This window comes from Anser anser (genome assembly GCF_964211835.1).
Source record: "Anser anser genome assembly, chromosome: 7".
In the NCBI taxonomy this organism is placed as follows: Eukaryota; Metazoa; Chordata; class Aves; order Anseriformes; family Anatidae; genus Anser; species Anser anser.
This window is the reverse complement of record NC_139727.1, coordinates 39,767,492-39,783,969: the sequence shown is the minus strand read 5'-3', so window position 1 is coordinate 39,783,969 and position 16,478 is coordinate 39,767,492.

The following is a 16,478-nucleotide window of genomic DNA, read 5'->3' as shown; positions in this document are numbered from 1 at the left end:
CTTCATCCATTACCCTGTTTTATTTCTGTTTTTGAGAACCTATATTTTCGCTAATAAATATTCACTACACCATTTCGTCCCGTGTTTAATATGCCCGGCGCATGTTTGCTGTGCTAACTTCTCAACAGATTGAGTGGACATTCCGCTGTTGCAGCGCAGCCATAAAATTCAGGAACTTGTAAAGCGCGGCCGCCGCTCCCTCCCTCCCTCCTCCCTCCTCCCTCCTCCTCCTCCTCCTCCTCCTCCTCCTCCTGCTGCTGCCGCCTCGCTCCCTCCCCGGCCGCGGCTGCGGTGCGGCTGCGGCGGGCGCGATCGGCTCCCGGCGGCGGGCGGCGGGCGGCGGGCGGGCGGCGCGGAGCCACAGCGCCCCCCGGTGGTCGGCACCGCGCCGGCACCGCCCCGGCCCCGGCCCCGGCCCCGGCCCCGGCCCCGGCGCTGGCGGCGGGGGGCAGCGGCCCCGGGTCGGTCCCGGCCTCGGGGCAGCGCCGAGCCGGGCCCCGCTTCCCAGCGCCTTGAGGGCCGGGGGTCTTCCAGCGCTCTTCTCCCTCTCGTTTTATCATCATCATCATTACTATTATTATTATTATTATTTTTAATCCCAAATTTTGTATGTTTGGGATGAAAGCAAAAAGCAGAAAAAGACGCAATAATAATAATAATAATAAAAAAAACCACCACACCAACCCCCTTAACGTGTGACAGGGACTGCAGCAACACCCCGGCACATACTGTACGGATCTTTGATCTTCTGCATCGCATTAAGTAACAAAGACCAGAGGACTTTAGATATGTACGAGATAGGCTGTGTCTGATCACAGCACAGTGCTCCGTCCCATTCCGGACCACGGGCTGCGCCATCGATTTTACTATTATTATTATTTTTAAGCGGGATTCTTCCAAGTGCGCCTGATTCTTTTAATTAGATCGTTATGGCCATTGTAATGTTTACTCCTGTATAATCTCTTATGAATAGCATGGGACTTTTTAACATTAATGTTGCATTACTAGCATTTAGAACAAATCACTGAAATAGTTAAATCTGCAGGATGCAGTTTGCAATTTCTCCCCCCTTTTAAATGTTCCCACAACATATCTTTCAAAGGGTTATTACTGTTTATTTTATTAAGGCAAGGTAGGAAAGGACTAACACACAAAGTCAGAATCCGTATGTAGCCACGCTAGGTTATGTGCACGAGATTTCATGCAGCTTGTGTGCTCTTACAAAGCATCTGAATGCTCGGAAAAACGAACAAAGTTTTTCTTCTTGCAAACATTTGACTACATATTTACCACAAGACATTTCCTTGATTGTTCTGGAGGCTGCAATAAAAAATGGGAAGAAAAAAAAAAAATCACCTTTAAGGAGATCCTAGAAAGCTGTGGATTTCCACTTTTTCTGCTCCTCTGCTATTAGTCTTTCCCCTTCCATTATATTCCATTATGTGCCTCTAACGCGGGGCTGATGAATCAGCTCACCTTCCTCCTGTGTGTCCGTGCAGCCAAAATCTGCAGCAGGAAAAGATTTCATGAAGGCTTTTCCAAAGCGTAAAAAAATACAGCGTAAGAGATAGCTGCGAAAGCCCCAGTGCCTGCTAAAAAAATAAAGGGACATGCATTTTGAGATATTAATAGAAAAAAAGATATATAGATATATATATTGCTTTTAATTCAAAAGAGTAGGGCTTAATACCCGGAGCCGGAGACATGACAATTAGTACATCTGACGTTTACAATGCAGATGTTTATGATGTGAATAATAGATGGAAAGAAAGTGAAAATACAGTTGTTGCAGTGAAATACAGCACAGTTTTATCCAGAAAACCTAAGAACTTTGCTCAAGCCACTATGCATGTGTGAAAGGGACTGTTCCTGATGTGCATAATTTAAGTCCTACAGCACTTGTCTGAAAGCATGCAAAATAATAAATTGCAGGGAAAAAATATGTTTCATCTAATAATGGGGTGTTGCAAGAATTGTTGTAAAAGAAAGCTTGGCCGGGGGGGAAAGCAGCCTTTAGGGGAAAAACGACATGAATTTCCAGCAGCGGGGTTGTGTAATGATTCTATATTTTTAAAATGTGCCTGTACTCCATTCATACTATTTAAGTACTTAAATAAGCACAATAAATGTAAATAATTTACTGCTTTGCAAACAGAAAATTGGGCAGAAAAGTAATTTTGAATAGCAACTTGGCTTACTATACCCAGTGATTTGGTGCCCTGTAAAATGCATTTGACACTGCTGTTCATTAAGCCAGTGCTATTGAGCCTTCTTCACATTCATTAGTGATTAATTCAGACAGATATTTAACTTAATAAGGTAAGCAAATAAACAAAAAATCACTTTCTGTGCCTTAAGGTTTTTTGGACCTCTAATTGGTTTTGTGCACTAATTATCAAGATTAACACCTTACACTTTTCTCACTCCTTACACTTAGGAACTCCCAGTGGAAAAAAAGTGCACAACCTTTGGGGAATCCTTTAAGTGCAAGGGGTTAAGAGTTTGTCTATTAAAAGCAAGATAAGCAGTGAAAAAGGAAAGACCAATTCCAGGTAAATTTAGATAATAACAGGACGAGGAGGCAGGAGCTTGCACAGCTGTGTAAGCAGTGACACTGCTTTTCGTGTATGTGGGAAGGAAAGGTTTTCAGGAGGCTAGTTCGTGTTTCCAGCATTTCTGAACAAATAACTGCAAGCTCCCCGATGCCTTACGCTGATTATAAGCTGTGCTCAGCCCTGATAAATGGCATCGCGAGGCAGCTCTGCTGCAGCAGTCCTCTTTTTTTCACACCAAGAGTTAACCACTGGCATTCAAAAGTTTCTTTTAACTCCTCTTCCCACCAAACCCTACCACTTTATGCTAGTGCCAAGCCTTGGCAATACGCTCTGGTGCTGGTGGCAACGACACCACTGGGTATATTGCCTTTTGTCGTGCCTGGTCCTCCTCTCCCTGTGAGACCTGCACAGGGGACCAGGGCTGCGTGGCAGGAGGACACTGGTGGGAGGGTTCTGGTGGCCAGTGCTGGCCCAGCATCTCCAAGCACAGGCCCAGCTCTCCCAGCTGGGTGTAAACGTCGAAGTTCACCGTTATTGTGCCTCGACATCCACTCTGGAAGTGCTGCACGAGGTGCTGATTCAGCTGGAAACCAGCATGGCACCGGCTGCGCCACCAGACCCCGCTCCCGCTGCTTCCAGAGGGGCCCCAAGCCCAAGTTCGCCTCCACTCGAGGCACGAGATTCATTGAAAGTCATTTTAGCCAAGTCGATGTTACAAGTTGTTGCTAATGACAGTTTGTCACAACCGAATGCAATATTTACTATGCAGTATCCCGAAATAACTGGCAGCCTTGAGAGAGCTCATTGCTGCTTCTCCTTCCCGAGAAGCCCTGAAGATCCACCTCGCTCGTGGATTGAACCCCGTGTCACTTTCCAGTAGTTTTTGTAGCATTTGGGAATTTTTAAACTCCTTTTCCTTTAATTCTTTTCTTTCTTTAATGGGTGACTGGATAAATTCAGTGGTGGATTTTTGTGACACTAAAGCAGCAGATAAGTCTATGATGCACTCTAGCTATGTGGTTTAAAAATCCCTTACCATATGTTTTCTCACTGGAATGCCTCGTCTTGCAAAATTACAGGAACCGAAGCTTAAAAACACAATTAGGTAGTTTAAAATGAAATATTAAAGAAATACCACATATTTTCTGATATGCCTGCGATGCTTTTCCTCGCCTTTTTTCCCCCCTCTTTCTTTTTGCTTTCTTTTGTATTGTTCTTTGAGTTACTCAAGAAGCCCAACTGTATTCAATTGTTGTACTAATCATGCTCCACATTTTTCTGATTAGGTTATATAGGCTGTGGTTAAATTATAAATGAAAGAACGAACTACCAGAGTACTTGTCATAACAGTATCTTTTATGTTGTTACAGAAGATTGGGGGGGGGGGGGAGGGAGGAAATCAAAAAAGGCTTTACATGATGAAGACTCTCCTTGCCTGTTTTGTGCTCCTCATGCTATCTGTATAGACAAGTAATGCAATTTGCTGGAATGTTTTTCTCAGGTATTCTGAGAACTACAGCACAATATCTGTCCACTGAGAAAAATGTGAGAAAACTGAATACATAATACATAAAGATGCATATCGTAGGATAAACTCGGTTGTACACACAAACACACCCTCTCCAACTTCAGTTTATTTCATTACTGCATTATAAAGCAGCATGAACCATTTTCTCCTTATGCCATACATGAGAAAATAATATTTCAAGATTCAAACTGATGTCTTACATTGTTATCTTCTGTACTACTGTATGCACAGCACAAACATAACTGAATATCTGCCCGATTTTAGTGTATATATTTGTTTCCATGACATTATTTTAAGTCACTGGCCGTAAAACTGATTTTATGGAGGACTAGAATTATAATAATTAAACTACTTGACTGAGGGCTCACCTTCTATCTCTACTGAAGACACTGGTGGTTTAAGAATATATTTCATATTCCTGAAATGAATCATATATGTAGTTTATGCGTTGCAGCCTTTTAAACTTGTTAGTATGTTATTTACAATAATAGCTACTAGGAAAATGGTTCTTTTTGAGTATGGTAAGTACTATCCTCTTCCTAAATCCATCTCTTTTTTTTTTTTTTTTTTTTTCTAAAAGTATAGCCAGATGAAGCTGGGAGGAGGAGGAGGGAGGAGGAGGGAGGCAGGGAGGGAAGTCTGCCGACATGAGGCAGATTCACACCTCGCATTAAGGCGTGCATGTAGCTGCTTCCCAGCAGTTGTACAGCAGAGCCGCTCCTCAGTTGTTCTCAAGCCTGAAACACAAAGCCGGTGCTGTGCCCTGCACACAGACTGCTGTACAGTTTAGCTGATAAGCAGGTCCCTAAATGTAAGATGGGATTTTTTTTTTTTTATGCAAAACCTGACGCAAGGTGCTGTCTTAATTGCCTGGTGCTGAGCACGGGCCAGGCACCGCTGTGCGGAGCGGGCCGTGCGCGGGCGACGAGCCCCTGTGTAAGGCACGCCGTGAGCGCTGCTTTGTGCACCCCTGCAACCAGCCTGCAGGGTGCTGGTTTGGGGGGCTTTATTGGATGAACTGTCAGTGCTTTCCAAGATAACAAACCTTGCTTTATAGCACTTGGTGGAGTTTGGTTAGGGGCTACCTCTGAGCAACATGAACTTGGCCTTGCTGTGTGCCTTGCACTAATACCTTCACTCCTGTAAGGAATCAGGGTACTTGAGAAACAGCCTGCAGCCATACAGCTGATTATTTCACCAAATTTGCATCTTTTCAACAGTAATGGGGATGGCTTTCGCAAATGCTCCCAGGCTCTAAATAGATGTTACGTGGCTGTTTCTAGTTGCTTCCCTCCCCTGGGCGCTCACCATGCACCCAGCCCCTGGGCCGGCACCCTCCTGGTGGGAGCCGGCACCTCCTGTGCCGGCCGGACAGCCCTCGGTTGCCCTTTTTGGGGAGAGCCGGGGTGTCCTCCAGGGGACAGGGGTGCCTGGAGGTGTCCCTGGGCAAGGAAGAGCTGGGTGTGCTTTCTGATGGGGGGAAGCAGGGCTGGTGAGGGAGAGTGACTGAAGGGGAAGGGATGTGAGGGTGCTGCTGGTGCCCCAGGGGGTGGTGGTGGGTGGGCCTAGGGGTGCCTTTCCCTGAGGACAGCGCTACAAATTTTGTAATATTGTTAAGAGACACAAAAGCTTAAAACACAGATTTGATCTTAAAAAAGAATAAAAGAGAGAGAGAGCAAAACTGCTTGTGAACCTGGCTGTCCTGGGGGGGGGCGGAGCAGATGCCTCGTGGCCACCCCATAGGGGCTACGACGCTTCTGGTCTGTGAGCACTTGTGGTGCCCAAACCACCTGGGGGCTGAATTTCTAAAGTTTCACCTTTAAATGTCAGAGCCTCAGCTCTGCTTGCAGGAGCATGGGTACACACCCACCAAAACAGCAGTAAGGCCAGAAGCTGGCAGGCCGGGGAAGCCCGTGGAGCGCAGGCCATGCCGGCAGAGCAGGGCGGTGGCGGGGGCTGATGGGGATAGGGGCCTTGTTTTGTCCCCACAACATGTGCAGGCTTTCCGCTGAATAAATGAAGCACAGCTCAGCTTTCACACTGAGGAAAGGTGTTTCAGTTGGAGGTTCCTGCTATTTATTTCCATTTTTGCTACCACACTGGACGTCTGAACCTCATTTTGCCTTTCTTTAAAATGTGAGCCTGCAGCTGACTTCTCAGCAGTCCCTGCCTCCTACAGGCAACCTCCCCTTTTCCCCACATTTTGCAAGTCCCGGGCAGTGCCAGCCTGGTAAAATACAAAACCTCCCCCAAACTGCAAGAAAATATCAGTAGTGGTCTCTCTTAAAATCCACAGAAGGAAATTTAAGGATTAGGCTAAAGCCCTATCCTTAATTTATCTGTCGTGCAGAAGTGTTTCAGCACACAGAGCTTCCCTGGAAGGATCACCCACAGTTTGGAGTTTTTTCCTTCATCTAGGCACCTCAGGGTGATTTAAAAGACAGAGGAAACTCTCAGAACCGTTGTATTTAGTTGAGCACTCATTATAAAATGGATTACGGGTACAGTAAACCATAAAGACTGTTTTAGAGCCATTAAGGTTCAGCTTGTCACTGCTGACATGGACGCACTCTTACACCATATATTCCTGACATGTCAGGAGGTGCTTAGGGATGCTTTCATACATGTTTTATTGAAATGACAGGCTATAGCTTCTTTGACTGCTGTGTATATGCGTGGCTATACGCTAGAAATCCAAATGAAACTCCTCTTGAAAAAATAAAAATCCTTACACATATGTAATGAATGCCAACTTAAGTGATAAAGTTGTCATCTATGTTTTATTTTTAATATTCTTGCTAATAGAATAATGGGATCACATTTATCCCTTGAATAAAATGCAGCTGAAATCAATGAGACTTGCAGTGAATTGAATTCTGCAGTTGATAAAATGTGAGTTCAAAAACAAAGCGATTTTGGATAAGAATAAAAAAAGTGTCAAACCCTGAGATTTCGCTTCTGAAAATTGCTTTCCATCTATATGTGGACCGACTGCTTCTCCTAGGCTTGGGCTTTGACTTGTTAGGGTGTTAGGGCTTTTTGTCTTTCAGATCCAAGAGAACTTTACATACAGTTAAATATATATATATACATACATTATTTTTTTTCCCTTGAAATCAAGGTTTTTCTTTTTTTTAAAGTAGGAATACTAAGAGAGCCATAGCTGCAGAGAGCCAGGTCTAATATGCATATTGGTTACATTTTTTGGAAAGCAGGATCTGGTCCTTCACCTTCTTTCCCTAAACAGTTGCTCCATAGAAGTGAATTTTAATTTTTAGGGTGCATGGAATGGCTAAATTCCACGATTAGGTCACTGGTCTGAGATGAAGGACTTATTGCTCTTTAAACGTACCCAAATATTGTCTTCCAGAGTCATGGAAAATGCAGGGTTCAGCAGGATCTGGTGGGGAGAGCCCCATGAAGGCAGCAAGGTGTGGCAGGGAGGGGAGGGAGGGGTGGGCTGGCGTTGCGGTGCTGGGTGAGTGCAGCATGGAAATCCCCCACCAGATGTAAAAATGATGTGCAAATGCTGAGGAGCTCTGGATAAGGTTCAAGCAGCAATTCGAACCATGCTGGAAAGCCACAGGGGCGCCTGAATGGAAGATGGGCATGGCACACTCTACAAGGGGGGTGACAGGGTGTGCTTGGCAGGGTGAGGGCAGGCTGGGGAAGGGCAAACTGCCCCAGCTCCCCAAGAGCTCAGACTGCATTTCACCTCCTTGCATTGAAAGGAAGGAGTGTTTGGGGTGTGGAGCAACACAGGGGAAGAGCAGGCTGGAGGCAGGCTGGGAGCACCTGTATTGCCCTGGCACATTTGCCCTCCAAGCCCTCACCTCTGCACCAGAGCCCTGCAATTTCTGCCATCTCCACGGAAAGGAAGGCTGACCATTAGCCAGCTGGAATTATTATGATCGGCAGATTGTAATTATTGGTAGGGATTCGACAGATTTTCTTGTACACATGAATATTAATCCGCAGCCCAACAGTTACTGCTTTTGTGTGTGCCTTTGCAATGCCATGCATCAGCTTTGTATTTCACCGTGTAATATCCCAGGCACCTGATTTTGGAGACATGTACATTTAACATAACTCACCTGAAACACAAAAATGTATAACAGAGAAAATGCAGAACACCACCTGGAGCTGTGTGGCCAGGAATTTAATGTTACACCAGTAAACTTTCTTGTTATGGGATGTTTTAGGTCACTTTTAGAAAGCAGCTATCGCTGGGTATGCCAGGGTCGCCTGCAAAGTCTGTGTTTCCGTGACACTGATTTCTCAGAATTGCAATGATAAAGAGCAGATCACACTTTAAGCTCCGGGAATTCATGGCTATTGATAACACAAATTGATTTAAAGACAAAACATTGAGTTTCAGAGGCCTTTGACCACGTGTGTGTTGGGTGGTTTTTGAATCCTTGTTTTTAAACACCTCCGATGCTGTGCTTGTGTTGCGTCGGCTCCACTCAGTGATGGAGGAACGCGGACGTCTCACGCTGGTGTAAAACTCCTAGCACACACCGCGTCCAGCTCAGCAGAGAGCAGGCAGGTCACGGCACATACAGAAATTACAGGCAAGGCGAGCCCTTTTACACATGCTTAAGGAAAAGGCTAAAAATTGTGGCGTGGTGTCCGCTGATGTGGAACGTCACCTCTTTCACACACAGACACGGGAGAGCACAAAACGCTCCGCGGGAAGCCTGCAAAGGGCACCTGAGGATGTGCCTGAGGAAGGGCAGAAGCAATGCCCCTGCTTGGGCCTGTTTAAAAGATAAAAATGTCAAGAATAGAATTTTCTTCACAATAAAAACAGCAAAAGCTGCTGGGGAGGCCGTGGGTGCAAGGGTCCGGCACAGGAGCTGGCAGGGAGCAGGGGGGAGCGCCTGGCTGCGGCGGGCCTCTCCGGTATTTGCTTTAGAAATTGCTTCATGTTAATTAAATATGTTACCTTTTAAAATCTGCCTTCGCCACATGGAAATGCCTCGGTGTTTGTGATGAGCTCTAAATGAGTGAAGAGGAAATGTTTGTGTTCAGCACTTTTATTTGTTTTTTGGCAAAATTCCTTGAATAAATTAATAGATTATATCATTAGGTGCTAGTAACTATGTACGAGGAAACCCAGCAGATAATTTAAGTAAATAGTTAATAAGGTAAATGCACGGAGCTCCGTATCCGCGTGCATACAGATGTTCTGTTTGAACTTAAAATACAATTACTTATCGAATGGCTTCATCAGAGCCTCAGCCTGTAACAGAGCCCGTTGGTAACAGGGGAAACTGCTGCAGTCACACAAAGCCCCTCCGACCGCCTGCTGTATTTTGACTTGTACTTTTGACTTTTTCTTTCTCTGGTAACCCCATTATTTTTGTCCCTACTCAGAGCTCTGACCTGTGCTACATGGAAAGTTTAGAGATGAAGTCATTTCTGGTTTGAGTTACTGGAGAGACTTTAATTCATCCAGCTGTGCCTGCTCAACAACAATTCCAGCATTCAGCATTGACAACACACCAGCAGCAGGAGAAATCAAACAGAAAAGGCAGTCAGTGTTGAAAGGAACACTTAAAAACTGCTCTCATTTGTAGAATTTAACATCATCAAAACACTAAATGTAAATATGACCAGAAGGAAAACACTAAACTCATCATTCAAGGAATTTCACCAAAATTTTTTTTTTCCTTTTCTATTTCTTTGCCAGAACATTAATGAAAATCCCGAAGGAACTATCATTTAACATAGAGGTGCATCTTAAGGAAAAAGAAATTGCCGTATGCATTGCTCAAAAGGACCCTGCATTATAAGACATGTGATACGTTTCCCTCATTGGATATGTTTGTAAACTAATGTTTTATGAGTAGGAGGGGGGGGAAATCCTGCAGTTCCTTGTGGCAAGTACATGCAAAGCACAGTTGTGCAGTGAACAGCTATATCCCAGCTAGAATGAATGGAGAAAACAAACAGAAGGTTTGTTTTTTTTTTTGAGGAAAGCTGTTCCCTTCAAACCAGTTCTTTTAATTGGGCATAATTAATAAATGTTCAGTTGCACATTACTGAATTGCCGTGCCAAAAAATATAAGGCAGTGAGCAAAACAGAGACAAAAACACAGATCTGCAAGTTGGTATTCAAGGGTGTAAAAATAATTTCTTGTTAAATTTTTTCCCTTTCAATCAATAACATGCAAGAGAGAGCAATACTGAATTTTTCATCTCATCCCCTCGTTGCATTGCCTTTTGTTGCAGCTGCTGTTTGAGGAAGGTGCTGGAGGTGATGCCGGTCTAGAGCCATTGCTCCTGGGAGGCGAAGGACTTCCAGGTTCAGCTGGCACGGGACTGTTTTCCTGCAGGAGCTGCTGCTGAGCAGCAGCATAGCAGGAGAGAGGAAAATAAATCGGCATGGTGTTAATTTCAGATATCGGTGCTGTGGTCGTAGTAGTGGTGTCACTGCGGGAGGGCTGGGAGGGAACCCGCTCATGGGTGTCCCCGTAGCTGTCAGCGCTTGGGGCTGCTCTATGTGGAAGTGCATTCCATGGGGACAAACCTGCCTGCTAGGAAAGGCAGAGCTCCCTCAGCTAAAAGCCTGAATATTCAGAGAGCAGCGATGCTGGCTCTTGCTCATAAATGCTCGGAGGAAACAGAGACGGACACCCCTAGACTCCTGTTTTGGGGTTTCGGAGCACTCTCTGCAAGTCTTGTTCTGGCAGCGGAGGCATTTTGTTTTATCCTCCTATGGAATACACCCAGTTGCTTCTACTATTTGGCAGCAGCACCTGATATTGAAGTGTGGGACGTGAGAAGTGACACACGTGGCACCTTCAGAAGCCCCAGTGCCAGATCTGGGGGGCGGTGGGTGGCTTCGGAGCCACTTTTCAGAGCCAGCAGCCCCAGAGCAGGGGCACAGCAAGCCTGGCCTGGCCTCTCGGGGCTGCTGCTGCCCACCTCGCACCTCGCAGCGTGCATCCGCCTGGCTCCTTCGGCACAGGGATCCACATGTTACATAGACATTTGTTTTTAAATGCTGCTGGTTTCACTTTGGACTCGGCATAAATAAAATGTCATTTGTTTAACTGCCTTTTAAGTACAGGAAGAAAATTCTGGTAGTTGGACAGACAAGAAAAATAGCGATTGAGCATGCAAATCACTTCTTTTCCTTTTAAACAATACATACTCTACTGCCTGCATTTCCCCAAAGATACCGCTGCAGCTACACATGGTTGAAGTCTGTTTTACCCTTATATAAGGCAATGTGACAAATGATTTAGGGGGAAGCAATCTCTAATCAGCATAAATTCATACCACGCAGCGCAGAATTATTGTCAATTTAATTCTGTCTTCTCGACACAAAACTCTGAAGTGTTTCTTCCAGTTGAAGTTTTGTAGCTGAATAATAAATAAAAGAGGGTGCCGTACAAGTGCTGCATAATGTAATTGTACCCTCTTTGTTCTTGTCAATCAGCTTTAACACAAGTTAAGTAGTTGTGGATGTCACCGTGATCATATTCATAGTAGACGGCTTGCAGTTTCGGTACGGCCGTGTTCTGCAAGAAAGTTCCTTTAATAAAGCACGGGCGGGGAAGGTTTCAGGTGCTTTATAAAACTTTGACTTCTCTCCTACTACAAGGCAAGAAAGCACAATAATGCATGCATGAATTGCTAATAAATCAAAGGGCTGCTTTTTTTTAATTCCTATTTTGACATGTACATACATAGCATTTTTAAGAGATAGCTCCGAGGTAGCTTTTCAGTCCTTGATCAGATCATGAATTTAATTAATTCAGTGTAGACATGTCATAGATTTAAACCCTTTAGAATTACATTTTTAATACAGATCTAACATTTAATGTCCTTTTTCATTTTTTTCTTGCGAAGTAAAAAAAATCCTTTAATACTCTAGTAGCAATTTTTTCCTCTTATTATAAGACTGTGGCTCCCTCCTAATTATGTGGCTGCAAATTATTTACTGTAGTTTTAAATTAAGGAAGGAGACAAGTAATCCAGTGTAAAAAACACTGTTCCAACTTCAAGAAGGAATGAGTGTATGTGTTTAATTTCTCTTTAGGCATACAGCTGTACAGTCACTGTATAATGGAAGGTTTGAGACAAAATGGTCCCCCACCACCTTACCTCCGTGTAATGCAATTTAGCTTCATTAAATTACTGGAGGGCCAGTTACTTAAGCAGAATATTGATTTTCAGTCTGGGCCATGTTTAACATAATTCTGCGTAGGCAACAGCTAATTCTGCATTTGAATCTCGCACCCTAATGGAATTACCCGGTGCGGTGCGGCTGACCATGGGTGAGCGCGGGCAGGTCTGGGCTGGGGCCACAGCTCCGGATCCGGCCGCCCCTGCCTTTAACCCCTTCCTCCTCCCCTGCCAGCGGCCGCACAGACACATTTCTGGTTCCTTCCGCGGAGCTGCTGTCTTTCATCTGGGGATGTGTAGCCCCGAGCTAGGTTTTGGTACTGTAAAGTATCTGTGGGGCTGCTATATATTCCTTCAGCAGCTGGAATCTCGGTCTATACAGCAACAGAGCTGAAGAGAGAAATGGGAAATATGGGATTTCCTTCACTTCCTAACTCCAAATATTTTTTTCTCAACCTAACAATTAAAGGATGGATTTCACTTTAATTAACACATAATAAAATGAACCAACTATTCAGCAGGAAAGTATGTTCTTTACATTGCTGGCTTGAAAGCTAGTCATTATTTTTATTTATTATTCTGTTTAATGATGAGATACAGTTTACAAGCCATTGAATAATAATAATTTAAAATGGTTCCTTGTGAGTTATAGTTTGTCGGTGTCTTAGAATTTAAATAGTGTGTGGGGAGGAATCGTGGTTATCGCCCACATTAACAGTGGACGTCGAAGAGGGGCAGGATGCTACCTCGGCAGATGAGAGGTTTTGAGTAATGGAGTGCAAGGAAGGCCTGAACTTCAAAAATCTCTTGCCCACTGGATCCCCCTAAATTAATCAAAATACTAATGCACTGAAAACACCAGCTAGCCCTTCAATTGATTCTGGTTTTCATTTTTAAATTTTAACAACTGAACTGTCCTCAGGGATCTCAGTCCCTGAAGACTAAACAGAGCATCCCTCCACAGGTACCAAACACTGCTCCTGGCCATTCGGGAACTTTTTTATGGAGTTGGGCTCATAAGACCTCTTTTTTTTTTTTTTTAGAAATACTGATGCATGGCAGAGAATTGCTTGAGGGCAGCTTAAAATGTTAGCTAGGAAGAGCCTCTGCTTTAAATGAACTTATCGTGGCCACTCTTTGGTATGCAGCTCGTGCTCTGCTCAGCTCTCTAAGAATAAATTGATTTAAAAAGTTCTTGCTATGGCATTGGTGCTGTAAGAAGTCGCCTTCATGCTTAACCTGAGCTCCCTGCCCCACCCCATTGACTTCAGTGCATGTCTGTGGACTTTGCTGGTATTTCCATTGATTCAGCTCATGCCCTTGTTCCCCTGCGCCTGCCGGAACAGACCCCAGCTGTGGCATGCAGGGGGTCCTGCACTCTCCGGTCCCCATCCCAGAGCAGGTCGTGCTTCTGGAGGAGGGCTGGGGTTGTGCAGAGCCTGCTGCTGCTGCTGTCACCAGACTGCAGAGAGCAGCTGGCTGGGACAATGCTGACAATGTGAATTCCTTGTGTCTCTACCCCTCATACGCTCTTTCCTCACAAGCACAGTAGCATAGTTGGCCGGCGTTTGAGCTGGCTCCGTGTTTCACTCTGGGGGAAAATATGCAATATGCAAACCCAATTTGTCATTGGGAGTCAATAATTGGCATCAGGTGCATTACTTAGCATCCTGTCACGGGTTTGGCATGTCACCTGATAGATAACTCTCTGCCTTTCATGACATTGAAAGTAACTTGTTCCCTATCACATACGCACACATGGCCCGTGGTCCTTTGTTACTGACTGCGTGCCCGATGTCTGTGCATTTCACAGGTGGTAAAGGAGGGCGCTCCCTTCCCCACATCTTCCCTGTGCTGTCATATTTCCGATCCCGAAATGGTGGTGCAGCGGATGGACCCATCCGTTTGGATTAGGCGTGGTGAAAGGGAGAGGGCAGGAGATCCCGGGGCGGCCTGTGCTTGAGGAAAGGGAATGAAAGCAGCCACGTGAAATTCTTCCTCTCTCCAGATTTGTGCTCATTTTGCACCACTTCCTATTGCATTGATCCGGTGGCAAGGAGCTCCACTGATTTCAGAGGAGCTACATACAGAAGGAGGTGTTAGCCACTATATGCAAGGTAGCAGAATCTGGCCATATATAATTAATACAAATATGTGCATAATTTAAGCTGCCCCAGGAAAGCCTTAAATTACATGATAACCATGCAGACACTGGCCTAGGAAGGAAAACATGGGGAGTCTCTATTAGTGAAATTAATTATATGTAAGATTGTCTTCAATAACCATGTGGGAATGATTAAGTAATCAGTCAAATAAAAGATTTAATAACAAATTCCCTATCAATTATACAAGAACACCCAGTAAAAATTAAGTAAAAATGATTTTCAACGCATTAATATTAACATTAACAGTACTGAAAATATTATAACATAATTAAGTGTAATTTCTTGTAGCAAAACATACTCATAATAGCAAAATAAACAAGCCCCTGAATAGTATTTCCTGAGGAAACTCAGCAGCTCGAGACGTGCCACGGCGGTCGGGGCGTCCGGGGGAGGCTGGCTGAGGCGAGCGCCCGCCAAGCGTGGGAAATGGGGCTGGGGTGGTGGCGGGTGGCAGGCACGTGCTGGTCACGGCTGCCTCCGGGCAGCAAAAGAGGAGGAAAACCAGCACAGCAGGTCTGCCAAACCAGGGCTGAAACACACTGGAGGCCTGGAAGAACTTTGGTCACAACTACAGCCGCGCCGAACACCAGTGCTGTGTTTCTGATCCAGCCATTTCTGGAGGGTTTTCTGGGTCTACATGTACCTCGTTTCTTTTATTCCTCTTATTATTGGACTGATAAATTTCACTCTGTCCTTACTGTCACCCCCTGTGCCACTAGGGATCAGAACTATCTCATCTATTGCAGCTTTCTAAGAGTTAGGTACCTATTTGAGGCTCTACATCCAGGATATTTCCATAGATGGAGAGAAGGAGATATTTGAGCCACCTCTTCTATGATGATATTAATTGTTCTGTGGAGGTATCTACTTCTCTTTATGTTTTAGATGAGTAACTTTGGTTAGAAATCTAAATTTTTTACTTGGCTGAAGGTCAAGGTGAAAATACACATCTGACAGAGTGGTCCAGAGCTCACTGAAGTCAATGAGAATATTTCTATTAACTTTAGTGGGTTTTAAACACAGTTACACTGCAATTTCCTAAAGGTAAAATGCTCTGGTTGCACTGTAGGAATAGCTGTTGTGGGCTGTATTAATAATCCGCCTGGTCCAATATCCTGTCTCATTGGCTAATAGCTGGTGCATGAGGATGGAGCTAGGAACGGGGCGACATGTAGTGAGACCTTCCTCGTCTATTTTCCCACCTCCAGCAATCTGCATCTCGGGGACTTCCCCAGCCAGAGGTTGTATTTAACAGCCTGTGAAGGACCATCTACCTTGCAGAAAGTGTCCAAAAGCAATGAAAAAGAAAGAGATCAGCCAGAGTTTTATGTTTATCCTAACCTGCATCTTTTTATTTTTGTTTATTATTCCGGTGGAAACGATAAAGTAGCAGGATTTGATCTAAGCACTCCTATGCAGCTAAGAATGGGCAATATTTTCTGAGGTCCTTTACAATAAGATCCCATTGAACTAATTAATAGGTGTTGAAAGGGTTAGGTTTTATTCCTAGATAACTGTAGAGGTAGAATTTGTCGAAACATTTCAGGGTGAAAGACTTAACCTTTCAAATGAGGAGAGTTTTTTTTTATTTTTATTTTTGAGTGTGTTTGGTAGAGACAAAGAAAGAAAATAATCAAGAAAATCCTTCTTGGTACATTTGAACAGTTTTACAACAAATCTATAATAGTACTTTCTGTTTTTCTCATAAAACCACATTTTTGATTAGATGTAGTAGGGTACAACAATATGAAATAAGGAAGGGTAGTGAATGTGTTTTTCTGTAGCAACCACGCTCTTGTTCCTGTACCAGAGCCTGGATACTTTTTTTTTTTTTCCTCTTAAAACCAAACAGAAAATTCTTTACACCCCTCTCACAGTGATTGCTAAATGGAAAGGAATTGACATGTACTTGGACTTGCAAAATTTTATTTATATGCACTATTTTACAGGCAGCAGCTCAAGGGATAATTGCACTTCTGAGTAATAGCTAATTAGTAAATATTCTTGAGTTATGAATGTGTTTTACTAAGTTGCTTTGAGGTCTTGAATCTGGAGAGTGCTGTAATATTTTCAGCAAGGGTATATAGTTAA